Source organism: Saccostrea cucullata, unplaced genomic scaffold, assembly GCF_032062105.1.
Source record: "Saccostrea cucullata isolate Sc308-1 unplaced genomic scaffold, CSIRO_AGI_Scuc_v1 ctg4170, whole genome shotgun sequence".
In the NCBI taxonomy this organism is placed as follows: Eukaryota; Metazoa; Mollusca; class Bivalvia; order Ostreida; family Ostreidae; genus Saccostrea; species Saccostrea cuccullata.
In genome coordinates, this window is record NW_026931553.1 from 24,293 (window position 1) to 47,750 (window position 23,458).

Below are 23,458 nucleotides of genomic sequence, written 5' to 3' on the forward strand. Positions count from 1 at the left end.
ATCTGCCTTCACTTTATACTAATATACACTTGCATACACGTACATGAAGTATTCGGTGACTGTCTGAGGCGGCACTGAATATATATTCGTTGTTGAGTATCATATCGAGGATTGTATTAATATTTCATATCATTTTGAATTATTTAAATGCTTTTGTCAAGATATGCAATAATTCTATTCCTGGTACGTACGTTAATGACTTTCGAGTTGTGTATGAATTTATCTGTCTTCACTTTATAAACTTACATACATGTACACGAAGTATTCGGTGACTGTCTTAGGCGGCACTGAATATATTCGTTGTTGGGTATCATATCGAGGATTGTATAAATAGTTTATATCTCTTTGAATTATTTACATGTTTTTGTCAAGATATGCAATAATTCTATTCCTGGTACGTACGTTAATGACTTTCGAGTTGTGTATGAATTTATCTGTCTTCACTTTATAAACTTACATACATGTACACGAAGTATTCGGTGACTGTCTTAGGCGGCACTGAATATATTCGTTGTTGGGTATCATATCGAGGATTGTATAAATAGTTTATATCTCTTTGAATTATTTACATGTTTTTGTCAAGATATGCAATAATTCTATTCCAGGTTGGTACGTTAATGAGTTTCGATTATGTATTTATTTTATTTTAGTTAATATTTTTATTATCCATCCTTAGAATTCCATTGATCTATGTTGTGAATAGTTTTGTTAGTATTTACATCGTTATCAAGCTGTATACATTAAGTAATTGAAGCACATTTTTGGGTGGGGCGAGTGACCCTTCTCTGTACGTTCATTGTCCCTCTTGTGGGATGTTTTTGGGCCCCACCTTCTGCTGCATTCTGATATTGTAAAATCTGTAATCTCATTTGGCATTTGTAATAAATGCTCTATACACACACACGCCCTCTTTATTATTTAACATGCTGCAGAACAGAGCTGCAAATGTGCTTCAGGTTCACATGAACCGAATTGTTCATCAGTTTCAGTATTTAAGAGCTCATAAGTGTATTTATGTATATAAAGGAATTTATGTGATCTAAATACGTAATAAATTGCATATTTTTATTAATTACCAATTTGTTTGAATTCATGGGTCCCGAAGGGTTTTCCGGGTTTTATACTTAAGCGTCCTCTAGTAACGGCTATTAGCCTTATCCTTATCAGAATAACATTTCGGCTCCAAAATGTGGTTTACAAATTTTACCCACCACCACCCCTTCAATCCTCCATAATTATTGTTATTGTAGAAAATACATGTACTAGTTTCTTTTATATAAGGTGCCTATTGTTATTGCATGACTTTTGTTATTGTAGAAAACAGATGTACTAGTTTCTTTTGTTTAAGGTACTTATTGTTAATTTTGTAGAAAATATATGTACTAGTTTTCTTTTGTATAAGGTGTGGGATGTTTTTGGGCCCCACCTTCTGCTGCATTCTGATATTGTAAAATCTGTAATCTCATTTGGCATTTGTAATAAATGCTCTATACACACACACGCCCTCTTTATTATTTAACATGCTGCAGAACAGAGCTGCAAATGTGCTTCAGGTTCACATGAACCGAATTGTTCATCAGTTTCAGTATTTAAGAGCTCATAATAGAAAGAATGTAGTAATTTAAACCAGATCCGTTTAACATGTTTAAGTTGGGACATTCCCTATTTACCACATATATACGAAAATAATTTAATGCTAAGGGTTTAAGCTTGGTATAAATTACCTGTACCATTTTTCTGAGAGAAAACTCTATGCAAGGCAAATACTCGTTATTCTGTTTTTTTTTTTTTTTTTTTTTTTTTTTTTTTTTTTTTTTTTAAATGAGTTAAATTGCCAATTTGACAAGATGCAGTATAAACCTAAAACATATGGTACCTTAAATCAAAGATTTATATGACTGGTTGAATGGCACGTTTGGTTCAACCCCCTTTTTAACAAAAGTGCGGGCAGGTTTAGACAGTATTGGATAATTTATAAAAATATATTTGTCAGTTTTGTAGGATAAAATTTAAATCTCGCTCACTTCAATTAGAGAAGCATCTACTACACATTTCCTATGAGAATGTAACAGGCCTGAGGGGAGGAGGAGGTTATTATAACTTTGAGAATTGACGGCTTTCAAGAGCATATCGTTTATACATTAATACAACTTATTACCATCTGTTTACACATTTTTACATTCTTTACTGGTATTCTATTTTTTTTCTCTATTACTAATGGATAATTGGTTCATAAATTGTGAAGTACTAAAGAAGGGTCTTAATTTACAGTATATAGATAGGTAAATAAAGGGAACAGTTCGGGAAAGGGGAAGGAATTGACCCAATGATAAATAGTATTTGCTGACAATGTCATTATATCGATCATAGAAGATACGAAATGATAAATTTAAACGAGACTGCTGATATTCTTATTTAATCAGCTTATTTGTCAATAATTTACCTCGTTTAAGAAATTTTTCATACGTAGAGCATGCTCTTACGTATCGAATCAACTGAGATATATATACGCCGTATGCAGGTGATGAAGGTATATTTCTGCATACGTAAGGGAAGTTGACGATAGAAAAGTTAAAGTCATCACGTTTATCGTATAGCTTGGTTGTTATATTACCATTAGTGTCTTTTTCAAATATATTATCCAAATATGAAGCAGAATTTTCGGATTCTGTGGTATCTTTTATCTCAAGCTCACCAGGATATATCGTATCGATTTAAACCGACGTAGGAATGGAAATTATCAGCATTTATTGACATTACGTCGTCGATATATCTAAGTGTCGAGTTGAAGGCCACAGCAATTTGTTTCAGACACAGTTTAAAGTCAATTTAACTTTAGACTTGTGGTGATATTTTAGTTCAAAATCGGTTTAAATTTTAACTAAGACTTATAAGTAACAAATATCTGGTAAATATACAATTAATCTTGTATTTTTATTTTTTGACTCAGATACGCCATATATAGCTTTAAAAGATATTTTTTTAACAGAGATTTTTTTCACAGTGACTTTCTTGCATATTTATGAATTAAATATCTTGAGTATATCTTGAAAGCATTCACTTTTATTTAAAATTTTATGTATGTGACCCCTTTTTCTGCTTTACATGTTTCGAATAAAGACTTCGACTTTTGAAATGCACTGTATATTAATTAAATCATGATAATTTGAGTTGTCTCTCTTTATTTAATGGTAAAATCAATTCGAGCACGTCGTGCATTTGGCAATATATATATTTTCTAGTAAAAAAAAAGGATTCTGGAATAAATGAAGGACATATGGATTATAAAAGTAAATAAACATATAATTGGATGAATCGTTATCATGGGAATATTTTTTTCTTATTGATTGTCCAGACACTAATTTCTTTTTCATGAAATTAAAGTTCTGAAAATCATTGATGTAGAAATTTACCCCCGATGATTTTAATTTTTACGCACATGCTCAGTTCGTAAAAATTTGACGAGTAAAAATTGAAATCATCCTATTTCGACCAAAATTCCTAAAAAAAAATAACAGCAGCCAGTAAAAATTACCCGTTATACGGTTGTATAAGTTATGAGCATATAAAGCAAATCTTACAAGACAAAGTTAGTAAAATACAAAGGAAATATTTTAATTTTTAATAAAGAACACAAAGACAAACTTTGGATCTAAGATGCATTCAAATACTAGTACAACATGAAGAATAAAACAATGGGATGTCAAACATTGATAGAAACAACTTTAATATAGGAAATACATAATATTATGTATTTCATCTTTTCTATAATTCTATCTATATGTTTCATTTGAGATCGAACTGGTGTAGAACTTAAGTTATTTTGAGATATCGATTATGGTTCGTTGCTTTGATCATTGCTTTGATTTTTCTCGTCCTTCTACTTGTTATGTCTTCGTCGGAAAAAGTTTTGGTGTTTTATCGTTATTACCTTTAAATGAAGAAAAATATCAATTACATAAAACTTTGAAATGTCGATTACAGCAATATAGTGAATTTCACCGACTGAATGCAAATTCTAGTTTTCTTTAATTTCCAATTGGGGTATGAGTACATCTCATGAGCGTTCAGGATTTTAGATAAGCAATTATGCTTAGCAGAAAAGATAACCTAAATATAGTTTCAATTGTCTACTAACCGTACAAAGGCAATCAATCATTGTCCTACCTTTCCAGCAGAACACTCTATCTGACAAATATAGCGTAAAGTTCATATTCTACGTACAAAATATGCAATTTTTATGTGATACATTTGATAAAATGATACAAATCTATTAACAGTGTATATAATTGTGCTATGCTTTTCATGCACTATGCCTAAATTGTACTCAGGGTGGACACAAAATTTCATAAGCCGGAGTCAAGTGCACTTTGTGTCAAATTATGACTGTTATCGAGGCATAATACATGCAAAGCACAACAGCTTTTAAAAATCCAAAAAAAAAATTGTTATTTATTTGCTAACTGTTTAAAAAATTTCAACGTTTTGAATTTTCCATTTCCAATGTTTTATCACCTCTAACAAACATTTTAGTACATCTCCCATTTTAACGTCATGTTATGCTTCAGGTACGTCTGTTATCTTTTATTTTTCTTTATTAAAAGTGTTTCATGTAATAAGGGACAATGTAAGATATTTTCAGATGAGTGAAGAAAAATGTTGCAGGAAACTATTCAAGAATTTTTTTCTTTAAACCCCCTTTCCGCAGTCACGCATTTCAACACATACACAGTGTACCATTAACGAATATACCATTTCCTATGTCTAACGCAAAATCACGCATTTACCGTTTCTATGCAATTATGCATTTTCACGCACTTAAAAAAGTTTATAGTCTGGTCCGATTTATAGAAAAAATACTCCTAACGGCAAATAATTATTATTTGGTCCAGCATAGTTTTTTAACCTAATTCGAGTATGCTGAATCCGAAAAAATATGCTGGCCTTCATGAAAATGGCTTTAAAGAGGTCAAAATGGCGATTCAAAATGGCGGACGTCAAATTTTTCTAATTTTCTCTTAATGGCGTTCAAAATGGAGAAGTAATGAGTGAATATCTAACTGAGTGTAATAAAACTATAAAAAATAAAATAGAATGATAACATTATTAGTTTAATTCAGAAAATTTAGTCGTTTCTACACTTAATTCGAATTTTCTCTGATTTATTTGTCTATTGTTTCTTTATTCTTCTTTGTTCAGGATTTTACATTTGCAAATATCCATACACAGCGGATTTGTATTTTCCCCTCTACATCTCACTATTCTACAATTAAATGATGGTGCAGCTGTAAATTAAAAGTCAAAATGGCGATTCAAAATGGCGGATATTCCGTTTTTTTTCAAATAATTTCTTAATGTCGTTTACATAGGGGAAAGGATTTGTGAATATCTTATTGAGCGAAGTACAACTATGTAAAATTCCAATAGAACACTAAAATGATCACTTTAAATCTTAGAATTTAGTCGTTTAAATTTAAAATGTGTTATTTAGCTCAAAATGGCAATTCAAAGGACGTTTTATACACTCGATTTCATAAAATACCCAAACTGCTTAATTCTGATTCGTTTTGCAGAAAATAAATTACAGGTTTTTTTAATTCATGAAATAATGTTCAAATATGTTATGAAAGTTGGAGGATATTTTTGTTAATGACTTAGGATTTTTATAACACGGATTTCTGTATTATTACTTATATTATTAAGATAAATTTTTGACGACAATTCCGAAGACATTTTAACTATTACCCGTCTTATCATGCTTCTTCATACAAAAAGTTAATAATATCATACAATAATTTCTGTTTTGAGGACAATATGCTAGTTAAGCTACCCCAAGAGCAGCATTAAGGCGAGTGAACATTGTAGTTCGAGGGTTGCTAAATCATATCAGTTGTTGGAAATTCTTGATCTATTTTTCGTCCAGTGTAGCAAAAAATACACATGTTTATGTTCATGTGGAAGGTCTAGTGCAACATAACTTAGTATGATTTTTAAAATGATGAACCACGACCAATTAGAGGGCTAGTAATTGTTACATCATATAAATCTGATTATACAGTTGTATTATAATATCCAAATATTAACGTATTTATTAAGAATAATCAGTATAATAGACGTAAACCATAAATTTTCTTGATTGTCCAGCTCTGATTCTGTGTCCCTATATTTGCATTTTGTAATTCTCAGTCAAAAATTCAACTACATTCTCAAATATTTCATATTGTGTACGGTCCTCCTCCACCAATTTTGTATTGAACACTGTATATAAATTTTAAAAATTTGAAATTTACAAAATCTGAAAGAAGAAAATGTTTGTGTTCAAACCTCCCTCGATTCTTGATACAACCTTACACTATTCTAACAAAGAAGCATGCATCTAGTTGACTTGTAAAGTTCTTGGAGTGTTCAGGAAATTTTGTTGTCAAGAGAAGTATTGACTAGATCGAAGTCAAGCATGGCTTAGGTCTATTGGTACCACTTAAATTGCATAATTATACAACTTTTCTCACCAAAATATACACACAATGTGATTCCAGATGATAAAGTTTGATACTTTTTTGCTAATAAAATGATCTTTCTACCCTAAAGGAACAAATCTATACACGATCACGAAATATCAGAGGTTTTTTTAATACCCCCACCCCCGTTTGAAATGCAGGAGGGTATAGAGTAATCGGTATGTCCGTCTGTCAGTCTGTTACGCTTTGGGGTACCCATCTCTTATCCGCAACTCCTCTCATACCACTGAATGAAATTTGATGAAACTTTCACAGAATCTTTATTACATATTGCCATTGTGCTCCTCCTATTTTACTATTTGATCCAACACATATTTTGGGTTTTACATAGCAAAACATGGACACTGTCATTATTATATTCATATGGAAGACGGGGGGTATCATTTAGTGAGCTAATTGCTCACAGTACCTCTACTTCATTTTGCAGAAGGTTTTGGAAAACAAAATAGACATTTTAACATTTAAACATAAATGTGTTGTTCCTTGAGTGTTGATTGATTGATTGTATATTGTTTAACGGCAATTTTTTAGCCATGTTTCGGCGGACCAACTATTTAAATAATCGGATTTGAAGGATTTTGGTTTCTCTGGCGGCCCCCAGTGAGCTTACTCTTTTTCGAACACCAGAGAAACGATCTTTTACGTGCCAAGTGGGTTGTCATCCTTGACACGGGGCACCATTTTACTTGAGTGTTGAAAATACCAAAATTCCGAAAACAGACTGTAACATATAGCAAATAAAGCTGGAATAGAAGTGCTAAAAATATAGAACAAAGTATTCGATGACATCGGACAAGAATTTCGTCAGTTATATTTGATGGTGTCCTGAGGGATGTTGAGGTAGAAATCCGAGTTGATAAAGACAGGATTCAGGAGTGATTTTAGGTGGTCGGGGGCTCAAAGGCTTTGGAACACGGTAAAATATGAGGGGGAAAATTTGGAAACTCTTAAGTCGAGTTTGTTTTAACTATTTCCAGAAAAAAAGAATTTTTCTAGTATTTTTTGTTTGTTCATATTTAATGGACTAATCAATTTACCATATACTGAGTATATAAAAAACAAATTGTAATTGATGTTCTGCAAAACGACTCAAAATTAAGCAGTTTGGGTATTTTACGAAATCGAGTGTAAAAAAACGTCCTTTGAATTTCTATTTTGAGCTAAATAACACATTTTAGATTTAAGCGAATAAATTTTCCGATTTAAAGTTACAGTGTATCATATTAGTGTTCTATTGGAATTTTACATAGTTGTACTTCGCTCAATAAGATATTTACAAATCCTTTCTCCTATGTAATCGACATTAAGAAATTGTTTGAAAAAAAGTAATATCCGCCATTTTGAATCGCCATTTTGACTTTTAACTTACAACTGCACCATCATTTAATTAGAAAATTAGAAAAATTTGACGTCCGCCATTTTGAATCGCCATTTTGACCTCTTTATCACCATATTCATGAAGGCCAGCATATTTTTTCGGATTCAGCATACTCGAATTAGGTTAAAAAACTATGCTGGACCAAATAATAATTATTTGCCGTTAGAAGTTATTTCTAGCCTTCTTTTTAAAAATCAGGACCAGACTATTATTTAATCCTCAATTTATTGCCAAATTCCTTCTATTTTATACTTGCTGATATCTCATTAAAAAGGAAGTTATTTTCTAATCAAAATAAAAGAAGATATATAATATTAGATTAATATAATATTAATAAATATTATAAAGAGAAACTTGTACCACGCTATAAACTGTTTGCGGGGAAATGAAAAACACATACGTGTAATTCAATGAAGTGAACATTAAATGTATGTTGCATAAAAATTCAGTAATTTTAAAGAGTTAAAGTATCAAATCTTTGAAACTAAGTTAATATAAATAAAAATACTATGGTTAACAGAGTCCATGGCTGAAGCGTTAGCGCGTCGAACTGACAATCTTAGGGTTGTTAGTTTCATTCCCGGCGTGGGTGTTTTCAGATTTTCCCCAGAAAATGAATCCGTGTATAATTTCGGAATAGTACGCTTACGCTCATAACCCTTTGTACAATATGTGAAAACAATAGAATATTGAGTATATAGAGACAATGAGACAGTAAGCATAATACTATTTGTATAATATTAGATAAAGCATTTTGGCATTTGTTCAGTATATTGAGGTTGATGCTAGAGGCCTTGTGTATATTGGATCTATTAGATAGCATTCTATTTCACATATAAATAATTGATTAATTTATTTATTAAACAGGCCTCGCATATCATGTAAAATTATTTTTTCCATGTTTCCAACTGTTGTTAATGAATCACAATAGATAGAGATTCCTTGAATAATCCTCCATAACAAGATTGACATGCATATGAAGCTCCTAACCTTTCCCATGGTGGAATTAACATTCAGGTGCAATCATCAGGAAATCAATTTGTCTAACTTCCAAAGATTTAGTAAAGAGAAAACTTTGAGAAAAAATTAATATCTCTTGATTGATAGTATATAGTTTAACTCCCATCCCGAGAGTTTTCACTCATATGGAGACGCTTTCTTGATTCACCTGAATAAAGGATTTGGAGATAACGAACAGTATTCAATATCATAGCCCAAAAAACAATGCAAAATAGGTGCAGAGCAAACGCGGACCTCCGAAACATCAGAGTTGCGATCAGATGCCATGGAGGAGTGAGCATCCCCTGTTGACCGATCACACCCGCCGTGTGCTCCTTGTCATGATCGGGAAATTACAGGAAAATCTGTCGTCATTATGACTTTAATCTCAAGTTTACCAGGATCGTATCGACGTAGAAAGGAAATTACCATTGTTAATTGACATTATACCAGGAAAAAATAATTTTTTTAAGTTAAAAATAAGCCGAGTATGCAATAAAAAGATGCAAATAAATGATACCTGAAAGGTCACTGAAATTTATGTGCCATTCTGTCGACTGAATGGTATAACTGAATGATTACGGGAAAGGATCTTTTCAGTGACCTTTCAGTGACCATTCAGTTACTATTCCGTCGACTGAATGGTGGTTGTTCATCCTGTGATTCCCCCTGGAAACCAATTGTGCCATGTTATAGTTGACCTATTGTTGTATTCATATGAAGATGAATTAGTTCAAAATCTTATGCTTGAAAAGAAGAAAACAAATGCTGTGGCCTTCAACTCGACATTTAGATATATCGACGACACAATGTCAGTTACCTATGTTAATTACCATTCTTATGTCGATACGATATATTCCGGCGAGCTTGAGATAAAAAAAAACCAAAAATCAGACACATCTGTTTCATATTTGAATATTTTTCTTGCAAAAGATGATAATGGTAATCTTACAACCAACCTTTATGATAAACATGATGACTTAAACTTTACAATAGTCAACTTCCCCTACTTATGCAGCAATATACAATCATTCATGCATGAGTATATTAGCAATCTCGTTTAAAGTCATAATTTCGTAGGGTCTATGGTCGATTCAATGGCCTTGTCAAAAAATACAGTATAATATTCAGTTATTTCCCGATGATAATAAATCGGTGTTTGCTCTCCTCCCATTTTTTGCATATCTTTTTTTTAGGTATGTTAAATTTTTTTCTTTGGTTGACCACCTCCACCTTTCAAAAAAGTCGCTGCATTTTTTTTTATTGTTTAAGGGACTTTTGATTTTAGATATTGTTCGTTATCTCTGTGTGTTTCATTGTTTATTTGAAAAGTGCATAATTTAAATGTGTCGATGTACTTATTTAGTAAATATCTGAGAGGAATAAATTCATTACAATGTCATCGCGTTCACACACGAGTCAAATTCTACTTACTTTGAATTTTTCCTGCAAGAACATGAAAATGTCCACGGTAATTAAGTCATTTTCAGGAAGACTTGACACCTCTTTTAAAAAGGTAAGGAAAAATTATTTTTCTGAAAATTGCTGAATCACTTATGATTGATAGATACAAACCGTTCAACTCCCGTATAATCGCAACATATTTTTTAACATACATATTATGTTGTTGCACAGTGCTCTTGACGTTTCTCCTTTACTACTGTTAATACCCTGCATAGGAGTTCAGAAAGAGGCTTGGGTGAACATTGACTTGAACCTGATTTGCGTCTTTGTCTGTAAGGATTCTTATGAAGCTTTTGGAATCCAATTGCAATATGCATATGGTAGTTTAAATTCATTTTGGTTCTTTGGGTTATTGAAAATATTGCAGAACTTACATATAATTTAAAGAAATTCTTCAATAGAAAGGGAACTATCATGAGTATACGTTGGATAATTACTTGTAGAAATAAAGCCAAGTTCTTCTAAAATACAATTTATATATTGAGTATTACCGATCATGTAATCTACAGTGTATCTAGGTCTTTTACACGTCAACTTCCCTTACTCAGGGTTCTCCATCATTTGAAATGTTACTGTGTTGCAGAGTTTACGCGAAGAACTAACATTTCGCGGTATTTTCGCGATCAAATTCGCAAGTGAATCACCATTCATTAAAAACAAAAGAATACATTCACACACTTTTTCAAAAATCGTTAAGTCCTTACACAAATGGTATGGTCATACATATAGATAAAAGTAAAAACACGTTCTGTAAAGCAGAGAAAATGCTGACCGATACAGTCGAACTACTTAACATTTTTGAAAGTAAATTTGCCGTGATTATTTATCAGTTTTCTTGATCGAGTAATAATAAAAGAACTTCAGAACAGTAAACTATTTCAAGAGTTCCTTGAACATGTTCAAAATTTTAAGCCATTCATTTATATCAGTTAAATGAATTCGGTACATTGTTTTGTCTGACTTAGAGAGCTAAGATAATTCTAGAGCCATGACTCCATAGAAAAACATATTTAAATATTTTTTTTAATAATACATTGTATTTTATTGCAACTACCAATTAACCATTACAAAAGTGTGAAAACAAATTATTTGTCCGTCATGCGTGAAGTTCGGCGAGGGTCTAGGAGATAATTGTTTATGCAAGGTGAAGCCCTAGTAATTAAGTAGTTTACTCATTTGTTGTTGACTTTTGTTGATTGTTGACTCTTGGTTTGGTCAACATTAACCTGGATTATATTCTCATATTACCGTAATCTTATGTAATCTGTTATCTGTAAAAGTATTCGTATTTTCATATTGATAAGTAAAAACAACCAACAGTGATACATGTGTTTTTATTAGATCAAACTAGATTTTAAAGCGTCATAAAAAGTTTCGTACGTGATTTTGTAGATACCTTTTCATTAATACTCTTTATTTTCAAATACCCTTTTTTTGGAAAAAAAAACATAACTCTATTAAATGAAGTTCTTAGACAAACAATTTTGATAAATTGTTGAGAAGCAAACATAAAATGATGAAATCAACAACAGACCTTAAAAAGATTATTTTTTTTTTTTTTTGGAGAAAAGCTTACTTGAATATCATATCAGATGAGGAAAAATGAAATGAAAAAAATGAAGCATAATGTTCCTTAAACATGGTGAAAAAAAAATTAAACTAATAATTGCATGTAATTACACATACTTAGCTGTGCGATTGCTCAAAAGTTTTGCTTGAAAATGTTATTTAAATTGTTTTGACTAAAAGTTTGAAGTATGGTTCGTATCTAACTAAGCCCACTTGTTCTTGTAGACTATGAAGAGCGCTGTCAATATGTTCTCTGGGCATGTTTCACTTTTCACGGTAATAGTAATATTCATCAGAAGGTGCAGCATTGAAGGTTTTACCAATGTCCGTTGATATATCCTTAAAAGTTGGCCTTCTTCTTGGTTTAGTGTTCCAACATCTCGTCATTATGTCATGAAAACTATTTTGAAAAAAAAGTTTTCAAACAATACTTTATAAAAGCAGTATGAAAAAAGAAGATAACATAACTTTTAGCTATTTCATGCTCAAAACGACATTGAAATAATATAATTCGGGAGGCAGAGCAAATGCGGATTTAAAAAAAAAAACAAGTATTCTGTGAATATAGCATTAGCAATACAAGTCCCCTGTCGACAATTGTAATCTGGTTCTCGTTGTAAATTGAAAAAAAAATATTCCTTTAAAAATCATGGAAGCGGAACAAATTGCAAACTCCATCTTTAACTCATGAGGTATGAATAAAATGTGTATGATTTTTCATTATTTAGTAATTTTCAGAATTTTTCCTATGCACGTTTTGTTTTAATTTAAACATTCTTTTTTATAACTGGCACTAATAAATGTCATCAATGTTTGTTATATGCTTAATTTTTTTGACTGACTTACAAGTCATTAGCAAATTCTGGTCTTTTCATTCTATGTCCATTTCTGACTTGACTTATAACATCTCTGCTTCGTAGTCCAGGGTATGGAGTTTCACCTAGTTAATGAATAAGAACTTAAATAGGACGTAAACACACACATATATATAATAATTATGATCTTTCAATCATACAATTACAATTATGCTAAATGTTTTATTTCAAAACAAACTGTGAAAAATTCTGAAAGACTAAAGAAGGTTTTCGTGATAAATAAAATATGAGATATATTTCTTCCTTTTTTCAATTAAATAATATTGTACAAACAAACCAATTATCAATTCATATGATATTTTTTTCGATATGATACGACTGTAAAGAAAAATTAAAGAACATAAACATACCAAACGAAAATACTTCCCATAATACCACTCCAAAAGACCATACATCACTTTTTATGCTGGCAACATTCATTGAAGTAAAACATTCATGGGCTGTCCATTTTAAAGGGATTCGCTCCTGAAAGTTTTATCAAAAATGTTTAATATTCAGATTCTAAATATTAAAAAATACAACAAAAGGATGGCGTACTGTACGGCCCCAAGTAAATCAACAAAAAATATATGTCTTAATATTTACATTTGCAAATGTTTTCCTTTATATAACACTACTAAAGGCAAGCGTTTTTATAACTGTGTAAATACAGGTATGGGGTCAAGAGGTCATAGATGTGCGTTTGGATAAACGTTCGACGTAATTTCTCTGTGACGTCATAAAGGGTCGACGCGCGTTTAGTGGATTACATACATGCCTTTGGGTTTGAAAAATTAAGGCATTTCACACGTTAAAAGTAACAATCACGCAAATATACAAAGTATGAATAAGTCACAAATGTAAATATAAGTAATAAGGTATCATTTTTTGAGTTTTATTGAGATGTAAAACGGGTTGGCACATGATCAAATCTTCCATAAAGCCCTTCGGGCTTTATGGGATTTGATCACGTGACCAACCCGTTTTACATCTCAATAAAACTCAAAAAATGATACCTTATTTCTTAAATGTCACTCTAGTATTTGCATGTACTCAATCACTATGAGTATCCAAATTGGACATTTCTCTTTTCCAAACATGTACCATGTCTACATTCAATTCTTATTGCATTTAAGCCCCATATTAATCTTTGAAGCTCAAGTAAGTATATTTTCTTTTTTGGTTGGTCACTGTATTTTACATTGTATATGCATTTTAATCACAGATTGATACGAATCTACAATTTCCATGATCAAAATTACAAACCTTTAATTTATTGTATAAAGTTGATTAATTAGACAAATGGCTACATGTATACGCGAGGATAATTGAATACAAAGTTCAGGTACATGTACATTGCTTGGTCCAAAACGCTAGACGCTGAGGTTTTATGCATATTGTTATTCATAAAAGGCTTTTCTTTACCATTTAAGATTAAAATGTATTAGAAATAATATGAAAATTGACCTGGAGTACGTATCTGAGATTGGATAATTATATTAAGTAAACCAGCATGTTTTGTCAATTAGTCATTGGGTTGAACAATTGTTTTCTGTAAGACACTATGTGCGAAATAAAAATAATAATTGTCATGTAAGGTAGATTTCTCGAACGTGCATATCACTCTATTGTACTAAGACCCGCCTATTCTATTTATCATCTTTCATAAAAGAACATTTCATCATCAACCAGGCCGAATTTTGCTAACATAGGGTCTAAAAATTCATATATAATGTAAAATTATATAAAATAGAATAATAATATTTTAAAAAAAGAACAATACAACACTCGACACAATTTACAACGTTTCATGTTCTTCCACTCTTGTTTGAAAATTACGACAATAATTGTAATTTAAGTAAAATTTAATTTTGAAAAAAAAGTCCAGAAAAAATAAGTCGAACTTATTCTTTTTTATAAAAAAAAAAATTATGTACACAATTCTAAATTTTTTTTTGTATTCTTATTATCAACTTATTTTTTTACATCATTATTATAATAATTTTCATTTACACCTTCTGACTATTTCTATTATTTTTTTATATCAAACCTTGTCTTCAGATGAACCATCTCCATCCTAATCGTTGCCTTGGTGTTTGGGGGGCTCTGGTCCAAATCCATAGATCTGGGGTTCTAGTTCATCAGTCAGTAAAACATTACGTGCTGCAAGTCTTCTGTGCACCAGCTGGATAGCATTTTATAAAATACAACAGGGAATATGTATTTCTTAACAAATACCGAAGATATTATCATTACAAATACAGCTTACATTCAGCAGTTAATTGTTTTGTTTTTTTTTTTTCCTTTTCTTTATTTTCTATTTACCTTTTTTGTCTCAAGGTAGAACATTCCCTTGGAAATTCCGTATATAATTCGATATAAGAATTCCACAGTGTCGTCTGTTGATTCATTCCTCTGTTGTAGTAACCAATCTCTAAGCTGCCCCTTTGTGCAGTACTCAAAAACCATGTATGGTCCAACTGTATCAAAACAATGATAATCAAAACGTAATATAAGGTTAAAAAATGTTTTATATGTGTAATTCCACCTAATTATTCCTATGCTAATTTTGCCACATTGAACATCCCTTTTAGCCTTTTGACATAAGATACAATGTCGATACTGTATATTAATTGTTTATAATTTGACTGCGAATCAAGACAATTTAACTTCACCTTCCTACATAGGAAGCCTAGTAAGATTGATTGATGGATTAAATGTTGTATTAAGTCCTGATCGAGAATCACCATATATCGATGAATGACCTCAAATTTTCGGCGTTCAGGGCCAATGAGAAGTGGTGCATCTTGATCTTGTCAACGCCTACCGTGGCATGGGGCTTTGATTTTTAAAGTCTCATCAGAAAGACCAGAAACTTTCACTTTTAACACCCAAGCTTCTAGCAAACAAACGGTCATTATCTAATTTTTCACGACCTTCAGATCAAGGATCGAGAGCTCTACCGATTAAGCTACTGTGAAAGCCATATATGTAGAAAATTCAGATCATTCGCCTCATTAGTGACATTGTAGATGGACATATATTTGAATTTGGTCTAGAAATTGAAGGATCATTGTTGGATATCTTTTCACTTTGTTAGGTGTTGTTTGTTTATAATGAAAAATCAATAATATAAGCATTACTACATTTAAAAAAAAAAAAAAAAGAAGTTATAATATGATATAAATTACGTTTTTCTTAGTGCGATCATACACATAATTATACTTTTCTAATTTTATTACAGATAATATTTTCTTTTAAGTGTGCGGTTTGTTTCAAACTTAATAATCGTGAACACATAATGTTTCTTTTCACATGTTGAGAAATAACAGAAAATAGGGACTTCATTGTGTAAGCTGTCTTATATTCTTTGGGACAACCCTTATTCTGTACATATGTCTTAGTGTTATACATGTAGCTGGCAGTCTTCAAGCTCAATATTTCTAAATTATCAACTTTATTGATCTTGATTTTGTATTTAGTGTACAACCTGCTTATTCGTGCGATTTATTAAACAAAATTGAAAGTATAGCTTTTATCAAAGTCTTTGTCTCTATTCATTTGTCGTCGATAACTAAGTATATATCCACATCAAATATAAGTTTAGTCAGGGCAATGGATTACACATAACTTACACGCATCGTTATCGATGACAGCGCCGATGAAATGAATGATGTTTGGATGTTCCCCAACTTCTTTGCCAAAAAAATTAATTTTTGCTCTCATCATCAGCATATTTTCTTCAGTGAATCCATCTAAAATTAAATGATTTGTGTTTTAATCGACCAGAATTCAAATTATATATTTTTTTATAAAATGATTGATAAAATTATTGCTAGAGTTTATTTAGATTCAATATGGAATACAAATTGATGCAAAACATCAATGTGTCTCTTTAAACCCCAACCTTAATATGGAGGTTTTGCAACTATTTTTATTCCTTGTTTTATTATGTTTAAAATTTCTGTCAATGCAAACAAGAATGAACGATGAAAAGTTTGTCAATTATATGTTGTATTTAAGCGGGTTGTTTTACATGTAGATAATTTCAGTCCAAGTTTACCGATGCAAAGAATAAAAAACCGGTATGCAAGTAGGAATTAAATTTCCGAAACAAATAAAATTAAAATTGGTATCGTGTATCGAACATAGGGATATGTTCAGAGTAATTAATTTAATCTAAAAACCCAGTTTCTTTTGAGAACTTTAAATGGTTTTCATTAATCTCCAAGGACATATACAATGGAGATATAAACTTTAATAATCATATTAAGTTATTCTAGCGGTACTTCAAAATTATTAAGCTTTCATGCATTTAGAGTTAATTTATGGTTGCTATTTAAATGAAAATTAAACTGTTACTGTAATTAAACTACATTGTAAAAACATACTTTTCAAAGTCTTTGCAATAACAATTTCTTTAGCTTTGTTATTTTGCTTTTGGTATCTGGCCTTATATATGTCTGCAAATCTTCCGCTTGTTAGCAAGGCATCCAACACAATGTCAGAGCTCGGTAAAATCCATCTGTCAGTATTACTAAGTTCCATTTGGCCGTAAATATAAATGTCTTCTACATCATGATTTGGATTCTTTAAAAAACAATCGTACAAATAAAATAATAACATGCTTCTTTAATAGAATACTAATGAACGGCTGGACGTGCAAAATAATTGACCCTAAATGAAGTATAAATGATTAATTAATTATAGAGGGCTTATTTTCGCCCCGTTATAATATCGCCCTTTCACATTTGGGAAGAGATTTGCCCCGTTTTAGATTCGCCAAGATTTTTGTTTAAGATATAATACTGTTTACTTTGAATTCTCCCCTTTTAAAATTAGCGAACTTCCGACGAGGCGAAAGGGCGAAAATTAAACGGGGGCGAAAATTTCCAAGTATGCAGAACTTAACGCTGAAAATCGGTTTGTGATATTCTTTCGAACCACAGTCGCCCGGCGTCGAATGTCTTCACGTACAACTGACAAACGTCCTAGTCGCCATAGGACTACCATCACAATAATTATGACAACAAGTATAAAAAACCCTAAAATGATTTTTGAAAAAAAAACATTGATTTTTTGGAAGTTGGTTTTTAAAACATTAATTGCTCCTAAGACAAATTCTTATTTCGGTGAAAAATTTAAAATCACATGATTAATGCTTATATTTGAAGGACTTTGTTGAGAAGAATATTTAATTATTCTTCAAATTTTCTTTATTTCTGATCTAATTTAGTACATCTGATATTATAAGTTTTCTTTGTTTTACATTAACGACGTAATTTTACCAGAGGACATTCCTGCTATAGCAGCAACTGTAAAAGCTGGGCGTGGTTTGTTAGTTTTGAAATGCAGAAACACGGGATCACTTTTATGTCTTCCATACTCTGTGATAAAAGACAGGTTATAACTTGTTTCTGGATTCAGTCCTGTCAGATCCACCCAGTCTGCGTCCTTGTCGATAAATCGGTTCTCTGTTCGACCATTAGATGAGCGGAACTGCAGGGTTATCCTGGACCTTTTGTAACAAGTTGGAGATACGATCCATTTCAGACGAACACTGTTGTCATAGGTCTCTATCACAGTCAAATTTTTAGGGCCAGTGTCTGAAAAATAACAGTTTGTATGTTGTATGCATGCAAATTATATTGCACAGTTATTATATCGTATATTTTTGTACTGTGTCAACTGAACATTATACAGCTTAAATCTACAATATTGTTCATTGTAATTTTCTACATACAAATAAAAAATAAAAACTGTAAAAATTGATAACATATCTTACACTCATCTATGCCGTCAAGTGAAGCTAAATCTGTAATCTGTAAAAAGTCGTGAAACACAAAAATAAAGGTTTATTATTTTGAAGAAAAAAAATAGATTCTATAATAGTATGTAATGTGTGTTAATATATGTCAATCATGCAATCACACGAATTATCCTTACCTGATATATGTAATTTTCTTTAAACAAAAAAACTGTAAAAAATGATAACATAACTTACACTCATCTTACTATAATGGGTAGTTTTCATTGCGTTGTTATATACTGTCAAATTTAACGAAACAAACTCATTAGCGAATTTTTCCTTCGACACTACCATCCAACAATTGTTGATGTCGATATAATGACTATAATAATAGTAATCTCCCGTTCCTATCTGGTATCCTTTTATTCTAACATCAACATAAAATTAAAAAAATGATTATCATGATTTTTTGGGGTTCACAAACCCTCTGCTCACTCACATGAAATATTGCTTGAACTCTTATTTTTTTCAAATGTAATGTATTATTTAAGTAAAATACAAACTTAACAACTTGCATGTAGAGCAAAACTCGACATAAAAGACATTTCAATGTGTCATTTTTAGAGAGAAATGATATTTGTATTTAAGAGTTCTCTCTAGCTTATCAAAAAATCGATGAACTTCAAAAGTTAAATATTTATAAAATGACTTCTTTCAATTACATGTATTGCAAAGGAAAACGTCATTCGAAAATTACATTTCATTTTTAGTTGTAATTTTTTTTCCGAAAAAAGTGACCCAGTTTCATTTTTTTCTCTCGCTATTACATCTTACAAATACATTAAAAATCAATTGTTTTTTTTTACCCCTCTATTAGGCCAATAAACAAGCAATATGATCTTTTTTTTCATGTTAATGTCTTTTTTCAAAAAAAAGGTCCTCAGAACATTGTTAACTTAAAAAAGAAATGAAAATAAAACATTTACTTCAGATTTATTCCCTTTGATATCAGTTTCATGGAATAATTCGTTGCTGCTGTTTGCTAGTAGCTCCAAATGGACTTTATATAAATTCCGCTATTTCTATCAATTGCATCTACCTGCAATCTGAAGGTTTAGGTTTTTTGTGAATATGTATGAAAAGGACAATGCAAAAATTTCATAAGAAGACTTTTTTTCTTACCGACTCGAAAAGTCATAGGTAGGTGATTTAGTGTTACGTGTAAATTTCACATCTGAGTCTGCCAATGCTCCGGGTGGAGTGGAATCAAAGAATATCTTTGTCATGTCTACTTTTTCATTCCCCATGACGTCAGTTGCTCTGACCCAGAAATTTATCGCATTTCCATCTTTTCGGTCTATATAGAATGTTTGACTTTCTGAAAATATATTTTTCACTGGAAACCATGACTCGCGATCGGGAGTGCTGTTACCTTGGTTTCCATTCCTATAGAAATAGTCAAATTTAACTATACCATGAATATTTTGTATAGGTAACAGGGTTCTTTTCCCCGACTTATCATCCAGTTGCTCTGGCACCTGTTTTTCGTATTTGGTAATATGATCAAAATGTTGATAATGTGAAACCTGATTCAGAAGTTTATTTGTGTCGTGAAATTTGTTTTCAAAGTGTCCTTTCCATGATACTGTAATGTTATTTTTGAGATTATTTTGCCACATGTAGTTTGTCTCTGGTTCTGCACTTGTGGCAATGAACGGTGAAGACGACAGAGTGTTGCTTGATGAAGGATCATACAAGACCAAGGTGCGAGCGTACTGTGTATTGTTGGCTTTGTCTATCACGTTTAAAATAAAGGAATACATCCCTGCCTTGGGGGGTGTACCTATACCTATAATTGACATTGATGTCGTTAATGACTATCTCTTCAAGTGGGTTCCACGGATAGGGCTCTGTAAGGTATGTTGTATTCGGTTTTAGCAAATAAACCTGTAGTTTGTACCCTTTTAGTCCTGAGAGATCATCCATCCAGTTGTTCCAAATTAATGTTATCGGGGACTTTCGTATAAAAAAAACATAACAAAATATAATATCATTATTTTGAGCCAAAGATTGTTTTAAACATGCGAAGTTATTGCATATATGTGAAATATCGGGAACATATTTCTCGTTTTCTTAGAATATCAACACATAACTTTAGAAAAAAGGAATGATATTGATATTGTTGACGGTTTGAAATATTTAATACGAAAGAAAATCAAAATATGTATATCATAAAGAACCTTTGTTATATCTTCTGTTACATCCAAAGCCTTTTCTGCACAGTCTCCCTTTTGAGGGCAATGGCGAGGTTTCTCGAAATCAAAACGAAACATCGTTGATTTTGAGGTCTTTTGGCCGATAAAGAAATCTTCCTGTATCAGAGTTCCCGGTCCTTCAAGTTCTCGATATCCTCCGTTTTCAGCAATAACAGTTAATGTTAAACTGTTTAAGGACATTAAAATATAATGGAATTAACGAAGAAGGTAGTGTTTTAATAACATCGATATAACAATTCCTATTATAGGCCAATTAATCAAAATATCCATGAAAGATTAATTTAAACAAAAATGGAAGTCATCTTAATTAATTATGTGTATATAATTTACGCTTTACAGTTTATAAAAAAGCGTAAACTAGTCCAATCTAGTATAGATCAGTATAACTTAGAAGGTTGCTATTTAATTCAAACCTTAAATATTTATCTGAATATTTTTTAATTACTTGTCGCCGTTTTCCAAAAGCCTGTCAAAATTTTCATCCGTGAAGTTACACTGAAAAACATTGTCATTCGGATTACGTGATCCAGGTTCAAAAAGACAGCTTTGGGTCTCATTTTGGCTCATAAAAGGTTTGTTTTGATCTAAAACCGTAAAGAAAAAATTGTCATTTTTGCAGATAAGTTAACTACACATTTCATTCACACTATACTCTGATTTCAATATATTTTCTAGAGAATTCTGGAGGTAAGTCATAAAAATGGAAAATTAACCATATTTAAAGAAAAAATTTAAGAAGACCAAAAGCAGAAAGATAATACAACATCATGAATTTTAACAGTTAAAACGGAAAGAGACTAATGTCTACACAAGGAAATCTTACCCTTTCTATCAACTTTCCATAATTCAATCTGAATTTTCCCTGAAGTAATTCCAAATTTGAACCGTTTGACATATTCTGGAACTGCTAGATTCTCCGGTCCTGTATAATAGGCGGCGAATGTGACGTTAATATAATTGTAATCCTTTTGATTTAGCCATAATGTATCTACTCTTGTGGAGTTTGGTTCGGATGAATCCGTTATAAAGCGGTAGAGTTCTCTCTTCTGTCCAGTTCTTTCAATATTAGCAAGAACGGACATACATTGAGTTATTATTGGACATCTTGCAGAAATCACTGTAAAGAAATCGTATAATTTTGCTGGCTTGTTGATGCTGGACATTAATGTAGACAAGTTATGGTATAAATTATGCACTGCAGAACATTTTCATTGCTCGTGGAAGTACAAAAACGTATTCATATATGAGGCTCAGTGTAATTTGTGTGATAAAATTACTGACGCATTTGAATACTCATATTTTGTACATAATTCAGCACATAAGTAATGCAATCGCCATGTCTGCAGAACTTATATAAGATGTCAAAAAAGATTCCGAATGACAGTTTACACATTTCCACTTTTTATACACGGTTCAATTTAGAATTAATATTTTTTGCATTAAATTTTATAACAGTATAAAGAAATATCATATGACTTGATGCTTTGACTTAAATGAAATTCTTTATCACAATGTTATTTATCTTTTTTTCAAAGGAGAAGGTTGGTTTTAGCTTTATTGTGCCCTAAAAATGTAATGACATCAAAAAGTTTTTAAACTGGCTGAAATATTAGTTAAATAAATGACTCTAATAAATCAGGAAAGAATATGGCATGAAGGTTTACCATTCTGCAAATATGACGTAATAAATGTGAAGCATTTCTCTATTTTCAACAGAAAAAGCCTCAAAATGGCCCATTTCAAGGGTGATTTTCCTTTAGAAAACAGTGTCCACAGCCTTCGCCCACGTTAATCTTTTGATATTTTGTGTAAAATTCAATATCAAATCACATATCTCAAGATCTTTGTAGGCGATGCCTGTGAACAATGTTATTTGAAAGAAAATTCCACTGAAAATTGGTGTTTTCTGCAACTTTTTAAGAAAATACGGGAAAATGCACATGTTTATGACATCATAATTAGCATTTAAAAACACATGTGAGAAAAATGACTTGTATGATTTTCTGCATTGAATTTCTATTATTTAAAAAGCATGAGTTTTCAACTTTTACACCAGTTTCATTTTTTAGAAAATAACAGGGCAAAATTTGTATGGAAACCATACCTTCTTCTTAAAGAACATAACATAATGAATTAAACTTAAATTATTTCTAAGACATCATTGTTCAACCTACTTGTCTTGCATCGCTGAGTTCCATTTTTACCAGAAAATCCTTGATAGCACTGACAATTTATGGAATCTCTGCACGTACCAGGGAAACATGGGGAATGATAGGAACACATGGCTGTGGAGAAAAGTAAAAGGTATTTTTATGATATGCGCAATGACAACATTTCATGGAGAATGATCATTAGGTACGAAATTATGAAACTTGAAATAGTCATCTGACATTACGCTCGACTTAAATCAGAAAGAGTAGTAACCTTTCTGTAGTTTATGTTAGACCATTTTCATGATAAATTCCATATTTTGAATTCGTTACAAAAACCTAGTTGTATTGTAAAATACAAACTAACCCGTTTCGCAATGAAATCCTGTATAAGTCTCCCTACATGAACAAACGTCAGGGTAAATGCATGTACCCCCATTTTGGCAAGGTGGATTGCAAACAGCTAAGAACAAAATGTTGCATCATTATCACTATATCATA

General features: G+C 31.3%; 1 long non-coding RNA gene and 1 pseudogene across 1 annotated transcript; one reads left to right on the plus strand and one right to left on the minus strand.

Annotated features, from left to right (window-relative positions):
• LOC134232959 (uncharacterized) lies at positions 1 to 1,500 on the plus strand. The gene is made up of 2 exons (XR_009984884.1): positions 1 to 1,307; positions 1,349 to 1,500. It is a non-coding gene; the product is annotated as an uncharacterized LOC134232959 (long non-coding RNA).
• Positions 1,501 to 12,030: 10,530 nt separating this feature from the next.
• On the minus strand, positions 12,031 to 21,970 carry LOC134232957 (uncharacterized; annotated as a pseudogene).
• Between the last annotated feature and the right edge of the window lie 1,488 nt (positions 21,971 to 23,458).